The sequence below is a fragment of the Vulpes vulpes genome, chromosome 14, assembly GCF_048418805.1.
Source record: "Vulpes vulpes isolate BD-2025 chromosome 14, VulVul3, whole genome shotgun sequence".
NCBI lineage: Eukaryota > Metazoa > Chordata > Mammalia > Carnivora > Canidae > Vulpes > Vulpes vulpes.
This window is the reverse complement of record NC_132793.1, coordinates 69,101,207-69,116,538: the sequence shown is the minus strand read 5'-3', so window position 1 is coordinate 69,116,538 and position 15,332 is coordinate 69,101,207.

The following is a 15,332-nucleotide window of genomic DNA, read 5'->3' as shown; positions in this document are numbered from 1 at the left end:
CACTCATGGGGGCACTTGATGGGATGAGCACTGGGTGTTATTCTATATGTTGGCAAATTGAACACCAAAAAAAATAAATTTATAAAAAAGTGGTAGCATCTACTAAAGCTCAATATATGCATGTCATATATTCTAGGAATTCCACATTTTGGCATAAACCCAACAGAAATATGTACATATGTTCCACAAAAGACATGGGTAAAAATGATCATAGCAGCACTATTTGTAATGGCTAGAAACTGGAAACAAGCCAAATGTCCATCTACAGCAGAATCAATTATTCTGGATTCGTACCACAGAATACTGTATAGCAATAAAAAATTAATGAGCTGTAATTACTATAATGTAAATTAATCTCACAAACAATGCTGAGTAAAAGAACTCAGATGTTAAAGAGAATATACTGTATGTGTCCATTGATTTAGGTTGAAGACGGGTGAAATCAGTCTGGGCTGTTGGGAGTCAGGTTAGTGGTTATTAATGGGATGAGAGGTGTAGGGACTGGAAAGGGGTTTCTGAGATTCTGTTATCATTCTATGTATTGATCTGATTGCTAATCACTTGGGAGTGCTCATTTTGTGAAAATCAACTAAGCAGTACAGATATTATTTATACATTTCTGTTCACATGTTAGATGTCCTTGTTACCTTATTAAAAAGCAAAACCTCACCAAAAAAATAAAAATAAAAAACCCTTCAAAATAATAGCACTTCACTGACCTGTTTCTCCATACCTGAAAATTTAATTTAACTAAACATTGACACTTAAAAGACTGTTAAGGCTGTTGCTAAAAACTACAAATAAAACTACTTAAGCACTAAATATCCTTTTGAATTAAAAAAGTATGCCAATAACTTATAGATATCTTACTCCCACACACATGTAGTGTCATTCCTTTTTTGCAGTACCAAAGATGATTATTTAATTATTTAATATTTGAACCTCAATTTGCATCTCAAACATGTGACTAAAAATATTCCTATTATTTTTTAAAGATTGATTTATTTATTATTTGAGATGGGGAGAGCATGCACGGGGGGTGGGGTGTGAAGGAGCAGACGAAGAGGAAGAGAGAGAGAGTCACAAGCAGACTCCCCACTGAGCATGGAGCCCGACCCAGGGACTCCATCTCCTGACCCTGAGATTATGACCTGATCCTAAACCAAGAGTTGGTTGCTTAACTGACTGAGTCACCCAGGTGCCCTGTGACTAAAAATATTATGAATCAAAGTATATGATTAACAAATATTGAAGAGAAGGTTATGGTTTGTTAGTGATAATTAATCTTCCAATAAAGTTATTCTTAAACATTAAAATGATAATAATCGAGAAGCAATTTAGCTACTAATCCATGACAGAGGCCATTAAAGTCTAGGATTTGGATAATTACAGATAAAGAAATATGTGACCTAGGGTCATCAGTCTAAAATTCAAAAATATGATACAAATAATGTGTAAGATAAAGAAGCATGATGATTTATAATCAAGTTATAGGTGATGTGTTAGTTTTCCATTGCTGCATAAAAATTATAAATTTAGCAGCTTAAAAACACAGATTTATTATGTCACAGTTTCCATGGGTCAGGAGTCCAGGTACAAGTTAACAGTCTAGAACTTGGGCTCGCATCAGGTTGATATTATGGTGTCAGCAGAAGCTATGATCACTTCTAAATATTTGGGATCTTTTGTCAAGCTCATCAGTTATTGGCAGAATTCATTTCCTTACCACTACAAGACTAAACTTCTTGCTTTTTTTTGCTGTCTGTCAACCGGGGACTGTTTGCAGACCTAGAGGCTGCCCAACATTCCCTCTCCACAATATGGCAATTCCTCAAGACCAGCAGAAGAATCTGTCTGTTCAGTTGGCATGGATGAAGTCTTATATGACATAACCTAATCAAGGGAATGACTATCTCATCATAATCATAGGTCCCATCCATATTCAAGGTGAGAGGATTCTACAGGGCTTATACACCAAGGAATGGGGATTTGGGAGGTCGTTTTAGAATCCTATTCACCCCCACAAGTGCACGTTGGTCAGATGATGTAAATTCCCAACACATGGAACATGTTTAAATAAAAACAGAGTGGTCTGCTACAATATGAGGATTAGAAAAATGTGAAAGAGATACTTAAAGGAGGGAGGGAGGAAAAACTGATGATTCCGTGTTAAAAATTACAGAAATAAAACAATGTAAATACAAAACTACATATACTAAACATTATCATGCAAAGTATAATATACAATTTAAAACTAGAGGGGCATGTGGGTGGCTCAGTCGGTTAAGGGTTTGCCTTTGGCTCAGGTCATGATCGCGGGGTCCTGGGATGGAGCCCTGCATCTGGCCCCCTGCTCCCGGGAAGCCTGCTTCTGCCTCTCCCTCTGCCTGCTGCTCTATCAAATAAATGAATAGATCTTTAAAAAAAAATAGAAACACATTTGGTTTACCAATATTTTTACTTTCTACACTAAAATAGTTCATTTTAAGAGGACTCACGCAAGAATAAACTGATTTTTTTTTTGGTATTTTACAAAAAAGATAACTCTAGAAATCATTTGCCAAAAAATATGAAGAATTATATTGTAGCCAACATACCTGTGAAACATAAGCTAATATTGAACTTGTTTAATAACTACAAGCATGTACACATATCTTAGAGCTTAAACTGGATTCAACATTTCTAAAATAAAATACAGCATTTTCTTCCCTGAAACAACTCTTCCTTCCTAATTTGTCTATTTTTATCAATGGCATCACCATCCTTCCACTTACTAATAATAGAAACTTCAAAGTCATCTTCCATGCCCTTCCCTACCGTATTCCTATAACAAATAGAGTCACAAAGTTTAATATCATTCCCCTCATTCATTAAATAAACATTTACCAAGGGCTTGCTGCCTTTAGGCACCATGCCAGGCACTAGAACTGCCACAATGAGTAAGTCACCAGTGGTTTTATAATGTTTCCTGTAATTTCCATTCTCATTGCACCTGCTTTATCTCAAAAGCTTAACTAGTTGTCCTGCCGCAAAACTCTCCTTATATTTAATTTGTTCTGCATATTACTGCCAGATGAATTGTTTGTTCATTCTTTCATTGGCACTGCTATCAAACTGTGATCTAAATGCTAAGACGACAGCAGTGAATAAGACAACCGAAGCCCCTGCCCTCAGAAGCATATTTTCTAGTGCAATAAGGAAGATACATATATAAAAGAGCATTTCATATGATATATTGGAGTGGCAATTATCCTCTAAAGTCTTTTTCTCCATGTCATTGTCTCCATCTTCATTTGCTCCTTTTTTTTTTTTTTTTAAGATTTTATTTATTTATTCATGAGAGACACACAGAGAGAGGCAGAGACACAGGCAGAGGGAGAAGCAGGCTCCATGCAGGGAGCCCGACGTGGGACTCGATCCCGGGTCTCCAGGATCGTGCCCTGGGCCAAAGGCAGGCGCCAAACCGCTGAGCCACCCAGGGATCCCCCTTCATTTGCTCCTAATGCTTAAAATAACTTGTTGACATTCAGAGCCTTCCTCAATGTGCTTTGTCCTCCTTTTTTATGAAGTACCTTATTAGGCGAGCCTTCTCAGTTCTTCATTTTCCTGCTTCCATGCTCATGCCTTTCTTTTTACCCTTTTTTCTGGCTACCTTCTTCTCCCACTACCTAATTCTATCTAGTTATTCTCACATTTGCTCTGAAGTCTTTCCTGACTAATTTGAACCAAGGTGCTTTCCCTCTTTTGAACTTCCCATAGTACTTTTTAACTGTAATCATTGGGTTTTTTTAAACCATATATTTTCTGGTAACACAGTCAGTTGGTTTTTTGCAAGTATGTATGTTTCATATTTCCACCAGATCCCTAGCTTTTATTAGGGCAAAAACTGTCTATTTTGTATCTAGGTATCTTTAATACTAGTTTCAACAAAGATATCAAAAAGATAACTTTTCCCTCTTTAGAATTATCTCCTATTTGATGGGGCACCTGGGTGGCTCAGTGGTTGAGCGTCTGCCTTTGGCTCGGGTCGTGATCCAAGGTCCTGGGATCAAGACCTGCATCAGGCTCCCTGCAGGGAGCCTGCTTCTTCTCACTGTACCTATGTCTCTGCCTCTCTTTCTATGTCTCTCATGAAAAAATGAATAAAATCTTTAAAAAAAAAGAATGATCTCCTAATCGATATAGTTTGCTTAGATGTTAGTTATTCTCAAATAACCAAGCCATTTTATATACTATTTTTTCCTCAAAAAGGGAAGAGTACTTCATGTAAAAAAAACTAGAATCACTAATATGAAAAAAGAAAAGTTTTTGAAAAAAGTATTGATAAATTCCTATTGACACTCTACAAAAATAACAAGACATCTGTGTCCAACCTATTTTTGTTCTGCAGAGTGCACTCTTTCTAGAGTTTTGTAATCTTCAAAGCACCATGGCTTTGACATTGTGGTCACTCACCCCATGATAACTATCTGTGTCAAGCACTAACCACACTCCAAGCACTGTGCTGGGCATTTTATAAATATTAGTCTTCAAATATTACCCTTATCCTGTGATACTAAAACCCCCTTTCACTTCAAAGGAGGCAGACTTCCATTACCAGCAATATGGCAATCTTTATCTGAAAAACCTCCAAAAAAGATGCACAAAAACCTGGTAAAATATAACAAACATCCTTTGAATACATAGCTGAGCTTGCAGGAAAGTAAAAGAAATCCACAGAGATCAAATGTGAAGAAAAAACTAAAAATTAGAACTAAAAAGTGTGAATTGATGGTACTGTTGTCTTGGGTTGAGGCGTGAGAGGTATTCTCATTTGTTGTAAGCATAGACCTATGGGGAGGCAAGCCTCGGTTGAGGTAAGATGGGGGGAAGAGGGTTAGCAATGAGACCCTTTGTGAACAGATGGATTTACTGCAATCCCCCAAAAGGGTGAAGTAGAAAAAAAATTAACTTTGTAACACCAAAGACAAAGCTTGTCATCACACTGCATTCTGGGTCAGAAAACAAAATCTCCTCAGAATTTGCCTGAGGATAATATTCAATTTGAGATTAGTGTTTCTCTCTAGGGCCTAGAAACCTCTAAGCCAAGAAATTCCCAGCTCTCTTGCCAACATCTTGCCTTTTATTTGACTAAGGCCTACACTCTTCTCCCTGTTGTCCATTAATATCAAAGCCAATAATACTCATGGGGAGAATTGCAGCAGGAGATACCAAATGAGTCTATAAAGTGATTCTCTCTATCCTTGGTAATATTCTTTGCCGTAAAGTCTATTTTGTCTTCCATTAATAGAGCCACACCACCATTCTTATGGTTAGCGTTGGTAGGTTATATCATTTTCTGTCCTTTTATCTTTGTATTTTAGAATTTGAAATGGGTTTCTTGTGATAGAATATAGTTAGGTCTTATTTTTTTGTTCAATCTATCCAGTCTTTGCCTTTTAATTAGCATGTTAGATGTGAGGAGACACTCTACAGATATCTGGAATTCTTTTTCTTTGCTGCTCTCCTCCTTGCTCTTCTGATTTGTAATATCTAACTAGCTTCCTGGGTCTTCCACATTTCCAATTCCATTTTTTTTTTTCACTTCAAAAAAACTTGCTGGGCCTTTTCTGTATGCCCTTTCATTGGAAGCCCTCCTAATTAAGGAGTTTACTTCGTTTATTTCCCATTTCTGAAGGACCATTGTCTTTGTCACTTAATGGTGTTGTCTTTAAAAACTGTTGTTTATATATTTTGTCCAGAACTTTAGTTGTTTCTGGAAGGATAATAAATATAGTCTCCATTACTCCATCTTGCCCAGATGTGAAAGTACAAACCATTCTAGAAGGACATCACACAGGATTCCCACAAATAAAGCTCTGCTTTAATGCATGGGTACATGAAAAAAATCACCCGTCATCAATTAAAGTCAACAAACACAACAAACAGCATGCTTAGACCCCAAGAACTTCAGAAAGTAGAATTATTAGTTATCGACTTTAGCATAAGTATGCCCAAATGATTCAAGATTTGAAAAAAACTTAGAGGGACACCTGGGTGGCTCAGCGGTTAAGCATCTGCCTTTGGCTCAGGGTGTGATCCTGGAGTCCCGGGATGGAGTCCCACATGGGGCTCCCTGCATGGAGCCCGCTTCTCCCTCTTGCCTGTGTCTCTGCCTCTCTCTCTGTGTGTCTCTCGTGAATAAATAAAATCTTTAAAAAATTAAAATTAAAAAATTAAAAAACTTAGAAAAACAAATGACATTCTCAATAAGTATCAGACAATTTTGAAAAAAAAAAACAAATGGAACTTCTAGAACTAAAAAATATAATCATTGAATTTATATATGTAGAAATAAAAGCCATTAAATTTGATTTGTCTAAAATCACCCACCTTGTATGTGGCAGATCTGGAACAGAAGCTGTTCTAGGTAAAAACAATATCTGTGATCTTTTTACTAATACTGTATCTGAATTTAGAGGAAAGAAAAATGAGTGATGAGGGTTTCCAATATTTAAGTCTCCTCCCAGTCTTTGAATTAACATTAACTAATATTTGAGTCACTGAAAATAAAATTAACTTAACATCTTTTACATAGTGACCTTACACCCAAACTGTGGAAAAAGCGGAGATGTCCATCAACAGATGAATGGATAAAGCAGATGTGGTTTATATATACAATGGGATATTACTCAGCCATCAGAAAGGATGAATACTTGCCATTTACATTAACATGGATGGAACTGGAGGGTATTATGCTGAGTGAAATAAGTCAATCAGAGAAAGATAATTATCGTATGATTTCATTCATATGTGGAATATAAGAAACAGCACAGAGGATCATAGGAGAAGGGAGTAAAAACTGAATGGGAAGTCATCAGAGAGGGAGAAAAACCCCTCTGAGAGACTCTTTACGAAACAAACTGAGGGTTGCTGGACGAAAGGTTGGGTGGTGGGATGGGATAATTGCATGATAGGTATGAAGGAGATGAGTGCTATGTACATGATATGATGAGCACTGGGTGTTATATGCAACTGATGAATTATTGAACTCTACATCTGAAACTAATGATGTACTAAATGTTGGCTAATTGAATTTAAAATTTTTAAAAAAGCAAAAAAAAAAAAAATAGTGACCTTAGGAAGCAGCATTAACACATATGCTTTATGCTAATGTAAGTGAAATTCATTTTATTGAATTGAAAGTTGAATAAAACTGGGCCTATTTTATTTCAGCTTCAGATAGACTTATGTCAACACATCCAAAATAAATAGATAAGACCCTAAAAGCATATTATACATATTCTAATAATTCTTCAAACTTCATAAAAACCTTCTTTATACATCTTATTTCCCCAAAATTTCCTGCTCTCCCTGCCAAAACAAAACAATAACAAAATACAATTCCCTTCCTCATCTTCATATTGTTTTTTTCTCTTATCTATTCCTTCTGTTGCCATTTCTTTGTTATTTAAAATGGGTCATTTTACAGTCCACGTCTTCATGTGATATACTTTGTGATATACTTGAAAATTATTTTGATATTTTATGTATCTCAGTTTCTTTCAGCCCAATGGATTTTTTAAAAAATTTTTCTCTTCTTTCTTTGTGGGTTTTTTTTTTTTTTTTTTTTTGAGGTAGGGGGAGATGATGAGAATAAACATGATATAACTTTTGGCTTGAGTCACCTACTAGAGGAATCTAGCTTAGGAAGAAATCATACAACATTCACCAACATTTTTCTCTTGTTCTTTTAATTACCATTTTGCAGAACTGAATATTGATAAAAATGAAGCTATGAGATAAGTGGCTCAATGTGGCTTTAATGAATATCAACTGTTTTGTGTTTCATTCTTTATTTCAAATCAAAGAATATTTGAATCTTAGAATTGAAATGGAAATCAGAGGATAGATATATGATATTGAATATATTATATAATTAATATGATATTTAATATCATATATAACATTTATTAATTCATTAATTTGGGTCTTTAATAATCTAAATGACATACCATTTATATTTTAGAGTCTAAATTTGCCTGAATAGCTCAAAATGATAGTGAAGAGAAAGACCTTTTGTTCCCCCCAAAAATAATAAATAGCTACAAAACTATGACATAATGTCCTAAAGTTGGGGTGTGATGTTGACTCATAACAACCAGTCAGCCACACTCATGGAGTGATGTAATACAACTTTAGTTTAATGGAGAGACATTGTTTTCAAGAATGTTTGATAGTTGTCTTCAGATCCATTTTGTATTACCTTTTGAAGATTTTGTCTGGTTCCCCTTTCAGGCTTTTCCTTCCTCTTGGATAGACAAGAGTTTTTTCCAAATGCTTGAAAAATGGTAACTTTATTTCCAGTTGTTAGTTGATACAAATGCATCCCTTTGAAGTGAGCCCTCCTCATCTATTGCTGGAAGCTCCTCCCCCATTGTTCTAAGGATCTTTACACAAAGTAAGGCATAAATGACTAATAAATGTTTAAAATATCATTATTTTCTTTTCATTATGGAACTTATCAAATGTACATAAAAGCAGAATGAATAGGATAATAAACATCCAACTACATCACGACCCATCTTCAACAAGTATTCATGTTTGCCAGTTTTATTAAAAAATTACCTTTTCTCAAATCTACTAATAAGGGTTCATACTATTTTAAAGGGAATCCTGTAAATATATGTTCCTAACCTGGATCATAACTATGAATGGGTGTATTCTATTTCTGTCTGTAAAGAAAATCATGGTCCATTCAGAGGAAAGGGGGGATATATGAAGCATATCTGCTCTACAGAAAGCAAGAAGTGATTCTTTCCTTTGTTAAAAACACAGCATTTAACTACAAAAGGTCTCTGTTTAACTTTTTAAAAATGTAGTGTCAGAAATCTCTATGACACCCAAAAATTTTCCAACAAATTTTTTGATAAATCATCATATTTCACATATATTTATGGAAGTTTCTTTTTTCCTTCTTGGTATTTCCACTCTAAAGTGGATGTTTACATAAAATGGAGGAAGGAAGAGGTATTTCAAGCAGGTTGTTCTTGATCTCCCATTATTCAAACTTTTAAATATAATAGAAGCTTTCCCTGAATGCCAAAGATAATTAAAATATGAGAGTCCTAACATTACTTCCTCCTCTTAATAATACCTCACTCTGAGAATGAAAAATATTTTAAACGAGGGTAAGTATGTAATGGGAAAAAAGTAAAGACAATGACTAAGTGTATGAAAGGATGAAGTTATATTTAGGGAAAGAGAAAAAAAGTGGATGACTTTTTCGCTCTTTATTCTAAAATAAATTCCAAGTAAGTGAAAGATTTAAACAACCTAAAATTGTAAACCATAAAAACACCAGAAGATAACCGGAAGAATTTCTAAAATTGGCACAATAATGAAGAAGGGCTTTTTAACCATGACACAAATCCAGAAATCATTAAGGAACCCAAGTGGATCATAGGTCATGTTGGGTTGCAAGGGTGGCTGGGAAATTAAGTGTATGCCAAAGGGGAACAGGATTGTCTAAAGATTGGCTTGGCAAGTTGGGATTCATTGCTCAGGATAGATTCATTGCCATCCTAAGCAAAATCAAGATTCAGTTAGCAAGAAAGGAGGTAGGAGGAGGTTCACAGATAAACAACAAAGAAGATCTGCCATAATCACGGTGTTCTTTTCCTACAGAATTTATAAGTCTTGTCATAGCATTGCCTGGTTTTATTTTCTAACATTTTATTTTTAAAGATTAATTTATTTATTCATGAGAGACACAGACAGAGGCAGAAACACAGGCAAAGGGAGAAGCGGCTCCATGCAGGGAGCCCAATATAGGACTTGATCCCGGACCCCAGGATCATTCCCTGAGCTGAAGGCAGATGCTCAACTGCTGAGCCACCCAGGTGTCCCCTAACATTTTATTTTAATTTCAGAAGTAAAAATAAGTGCTGATACATCAAAAAGTAAACAAAAATATAAATTATGAAATATTGCTGTAACAGAACATAAGACTAATATAAAGTTTTTAGAAATAAGTACTGTTGTTATAATATGGAAAAACAGAATAGTTTTTAAGAAAGTATTTATCTAGTCTATATAAAATGAAATAAAATGTTAATATGTTATCAACTTATCAAAAATAATTTCAAATTTCAAATCAATTAAAAAATAATTACTATAAGGGACAGCAAAAGGTTTTAGATGAAAACAAATCACAAATTTTTAATATGTTAGAACTTTTCTTCACATCAGATGAATAATATGATATAAAGCCTTTGTAGATGCAGAACATAGAAAAAAATAGTAATACATACAACCACGTAATCTCCCAAAACTTATTTAATTAGGTGAATTTATTCCTGTAATGTTATGACAATTGGTTTAGCAGAACATTTCAAAAAGCTGAACATACTATATATCATCTAAGGATGAATATTATATAAGCAGCATATTGTCCATGATCTCAGTCAGAAAGCTCAGGAAATAAGATCATCAATACATAATGCATTTAAGAAACTTCAGGCCAAAATCATCTCATGCCTTGGTTAATGCCAAGTCTTAAAAGACTGAATATTTTACTTGAATAAAGCACAATTTTAAATAAGTCAAGCTATATGGATAGATCACAAATTTGTAACTGACTAGGAAATTAACATGGCACTGTTTTTTTTTTTTTTAACCTAATATATTTGTTTTGGTTTTTCTAACTGAAATACAAAAAAAACAACAAAATCTTGATATGTTTTTCTAGCTAGTTCAAGCATTTCCAAGGTATAGAAATTTAATGGATATCCTTTTCAGTAACCAAGACTTAAACAAATTTATACTAAAAAACAAAAGTACAGATTCAGAATCAAAATGTATTAATAAAGCAGGTGAGGAATGGCAAAACTGAAAATAGAAAATCAATTAAAATACCTCAGACCAAAAGAACAACTCCCCATCCCAAACAAAAACCTAATTATCTATGCTATGTATTCTGTCTATAAATTGCTATATTTGAACCTAGCTATGGCTATGTAGACAGTTATCTAGATAATTCAGATTTTTAAAGCCTTTTTATTCTTCAATAATCTTCATAAACTTTTGGAAGATATTTTTGGTTATTTCCAAATGTAGCAGAAGCTTATTAATGATTCAGATTCTAGGCTATATAAACTTGTAACATTCTCTGATCTATTAGCATAATCCTAAATAACCATAACTTTTTACTATATTTGATTCTGTTATAGACCCTTTGCCTTTATTAGTCAACTTTGCTTCAGTAACAAGTGATCCTAGAAATGTGTTACTTAAAATAACAATGATGTATTCCTTGCTCATATTACGTGTTTGTTAACAAGTTTGCCTGTGGTTTTGCTCCTATGTATCTTCTTATTCTGGGACTTTGACTGAAGGAACATTCTTTGTGTAGAACACTTCCTTCCTTCCTTCCTTCCTTCCTTCCTTCCTTCCTTCCTTCCTCCCTCCCTTCCTTCCTTCCTTCCTTCCTTCCTTCCTTCCTTCCTTCCTTTTTTCTTCCTTCTTTTTTGGAGAGAGTATGCCCATGCATGTGAGCAGGATGGGGGGTGGGGGTAAGGAGGAGAGTGAGAGAGGAACAAGCAGACTCTGCACTGAGCACAGAGCCCAATGCAGGGCTGATCCTAGGACCCTGAGATCACCACCTGAGCTGAAACCAAGAGTTAGATGCCCAACCGAATGAGTCACCCAGGCGCCTGTAGAACATTTTATTCTAACAGCAATGGAAAGAGCAAGATTATTGGCAGAAATATCCAATGGTGTATGCCATTTCTGTTTATATATCATTGGCCAAAATAAATCACATGGCCAGACGAAACAATGAGGCTAGAAAGTATATCCCATTGACAGGCAAGTACTATAAGTCACATGGTAATATGTGGGTACATATAATCTTCTTACAGATAAGCAGAGAGCAACTCATGATGAGTACAGTCCACCAGTGCTATATTAGATTTAATATGTTGGAGTTATTAAAAAGAAAAAACAAAAACAAAAAACAAAAACAAAACAGAAAAAACCCTCTGTCTTCGTGGCTTCTAACATCTAGTCATTACAAACTCCTTTCAATTCCTTTCCCAAGTCAACTCTTAATATGGTTGAGTAAAGACTTGTGATCCAAGGTAAGTTAGACAATACTACCTGGGAACATGGTTGAATTAAATGGGCTCCATTAAAAAGCTTCATAAAATTTCCATCTTAGCCTTAGTCTACTGAAAGATTGTACAGATGTAATGGATTCCCTGATAAGTTGGATAAGTTGTTGTAATAATTACAAGAGAAACCAAAAGGTAGATTTTTAGATACATGTGATGACTAGAAGAGTACTGTGATATACTGTGACTTTGGCAAGTAGTTTAAACTTAGAAGCTTTGGTTTTCTTATTTACTGAATGAATGTAAATAGAAATATCTATTCCTTAAGGTCATTGAGAGGATTAAATGAGATGAGATGCATATAACACAGAATAGAATTTTAAATATTAGCTCTTCTATTAAAAAACAAAAACTTTTCAGAAATGCTTAATAAATACACCAGTTCCTAACAAAACTTTAGAAAACATTATTAACCAGTTGTTTTGAGTGTGAAAACAGACAATGGATTAGTTATGATCATCAAGAAGAATTTTATAACAAGACATACCAAGCTCTCCTTTATTTTTTAATAAAGTTATTAAATTGATAGAAAAAAATGCTACAGAAATCTTTTTGAAATTAGCAAGGTGTTTTTCAAAATCACTTATACTAAACATAGGAATAAGCTAAAGGTAGGCTGAGAGGACTTTTTTGCCTGTTGAGCAACTACACCTAAATAGTATTAAATAATGGATTCATGTCCATGTAGAAAGGTTGCTAACTTTGTCCTTGTTCTGTTCATCATATTACTGATTTGGATTGGAGTGATAATATACATTATTTGCTTTTCAAGTAATTGGGGATTGATCAGTCAGGATTCTCCAGAGAAACAGAACCAAGAGGAGAGAGATAGATAATAAATAGATGATAGATAGATAGGTGATAGATAGATAGACACCTCAAAGAGAGATTTTTATTTTAAGGAATTTGCTTATACAGTTGTAGAGCTGGCAAGTTTGAAATCTGAAATGCAGGCCAGCAAACTGGAAACTTGGTAGGAGTTGACAACTTCTATTAACTATTAACCAAATCTTCAAAATACCTTCACAGCCATACCTAGATAGTATTTAATTAAATAACTGGCTAGAATAGCCTAGCCAAGCTGATACTAAAATTAACCATCATAGATACCAAAATGGTAGAAAAAATAGTCAATATATTGTGTTACATAATGTGTTTTTTTTTTAATCTTGAAAGCTGAAATATTCAACCCAAACTAAAAGAATGCACCAGATTAAGTACTGAGCTGCAGGAAGATGGCAGTGGGGAGACTTGGCAAATATTCATAGAGAAATATTTCAATGATAATTGCTGTAAATGCAGTGTTTTCGAACAGTAGAATGTGAATTTCCAAAAATTCTAGTTCCCTCCTTCTTCCTTCCTTTTTTATCTGTTCTTTCCTGCCACAGAAATTTACTGAGCACTTACTATGTGGCAGACACTGCCCAAAGCAAGTGGAATATGGCAGTTAATATAGGCAGAAATCCTATTCTCGTGAAGCTTATAATCTGTTGGTGGAAGTAGACAATAAACAAGTAAACAAAGAAAATATGTCATCATTTCAGGCACTGAAAAGCACTAAGAAGAAAAAAAATCAAGCAGTGTAAGTAGAAGGTTTTTGTGGTTAGAGTGGTCAGTGAAGAACTTTCTGAGGACATGATATTTGAGCAGTCTTCAATGAAGGGAAGAAGTAAACCAGGTAAAACTCCATTGAAGAGTATTTCATATACAGGGGATAATAAGTCTAAAGGTTCTGAGATAGTAGGCTTCTTGGTATAATCAGGAAACAGCAGGATATTCAGTGTAACAACACTAGAGTTAAGAAGTGGAGGTGTGTGGTAGGGTCTGAGGTTTAAAGGAGAGGCAGAGGCCAAGGTATGTAAGGCCTTAGAGATCATGGCAAGAAGTTTACATTTTATTGCAGGTGATGGTAAGACTTCAAAAATGAATGTGAGGTGATTTGATTTGCATTTTAAGAAAGGTCATTCCGGCTAGTGTGTGTTGAATAGACAAGAGGAGAAAAAGCAAAAGCCAGAACACTTCTATAAAATCCTCTTATGGAAGTTGAGGTAAGAGATTATGGTAGTTTAGACTGGGGTGGTAGCAATTAAGATTGAAATGAAATGAAATACAGGATATATTTTGAAGGCAGAGTTGAGAGGGTGCACTAATAAATTAAGTGTAGGATGGGACAGAAAGAGGAATCAATGATGTAATCTAGATTTCTGGCCATGAAGAGAGCTGCTGATACTATTCACTACATGGGGATACTGGGGGAAGAAGTTTCAGGTGTAGTAGATTCAAGACTTTCCTTTTGAAGATAAGATATTCAGATGGAGATGCCAAGGACAGTTTGGGATAATAGGAGAGCCTAAGGTTAGAGATATTAATTTTGGAGTCATCTGAATATATATGGTATTAAAGTCATGAATCTGGATCAAATGATTTAGAAAGAGCAGAAGTTAGTGAAAAAAGCCAAGGGTACTCCCAACATTTAGAATTTAGGAAGATGTCTTGGACAACTTACTAGGCATCTTCAAGTGTTGTAATGGCTCTGGGTTTAACATAAATATAGAAACATGAACTAGGACCAGTGTAAGGACGTCACCAAAAATACATGTCTGCCCAATAAAGGGAATCACTTTCTAACACAGCTAATGCCATATCTTATGAACCACTGAAAATGTTCACATTTTTACCAAGTCACAGAGTTCTCTAGAAAGACCTTTTGTATTGGGTGGGATTTAATAATAGATGAACTCCAATGTCCCTTTTAAGATCTAAGACTTGATGTTCATCTTTAGATCTTCGTTACCATGATAGTCTTCCGCATTCAGCTAACTTCAGAAGCTGCCTATTTGCCTGAGGATGAAATCCAAATGCCTCTGATTGGCTTTTTAAAGCCTCCATAACTTTGCCCTAACTTACAACTTTACCATTATCTTGCTTTCTGGTTACGTATTTTCCTCTCTAGTAAGGCTGGCTATCCGGCGCCCCCCTCCCCGTTTTTTGTTTTTGTTTTTGTTTTTGTTTTTTGTTTTTTTTTTTTAACCACAGGAAAATGTTCATCTTTTCTTCTCACCTTTCCTTATCTCCTTGCCTGGGAGATGCAGTCCTTCTTTTACTACTAAAGGAATTAACAGAGAAATGGAAGCTCAAAAAAAATTTTTTTTACCTTTTTTCCAGGATACAAACTGATTT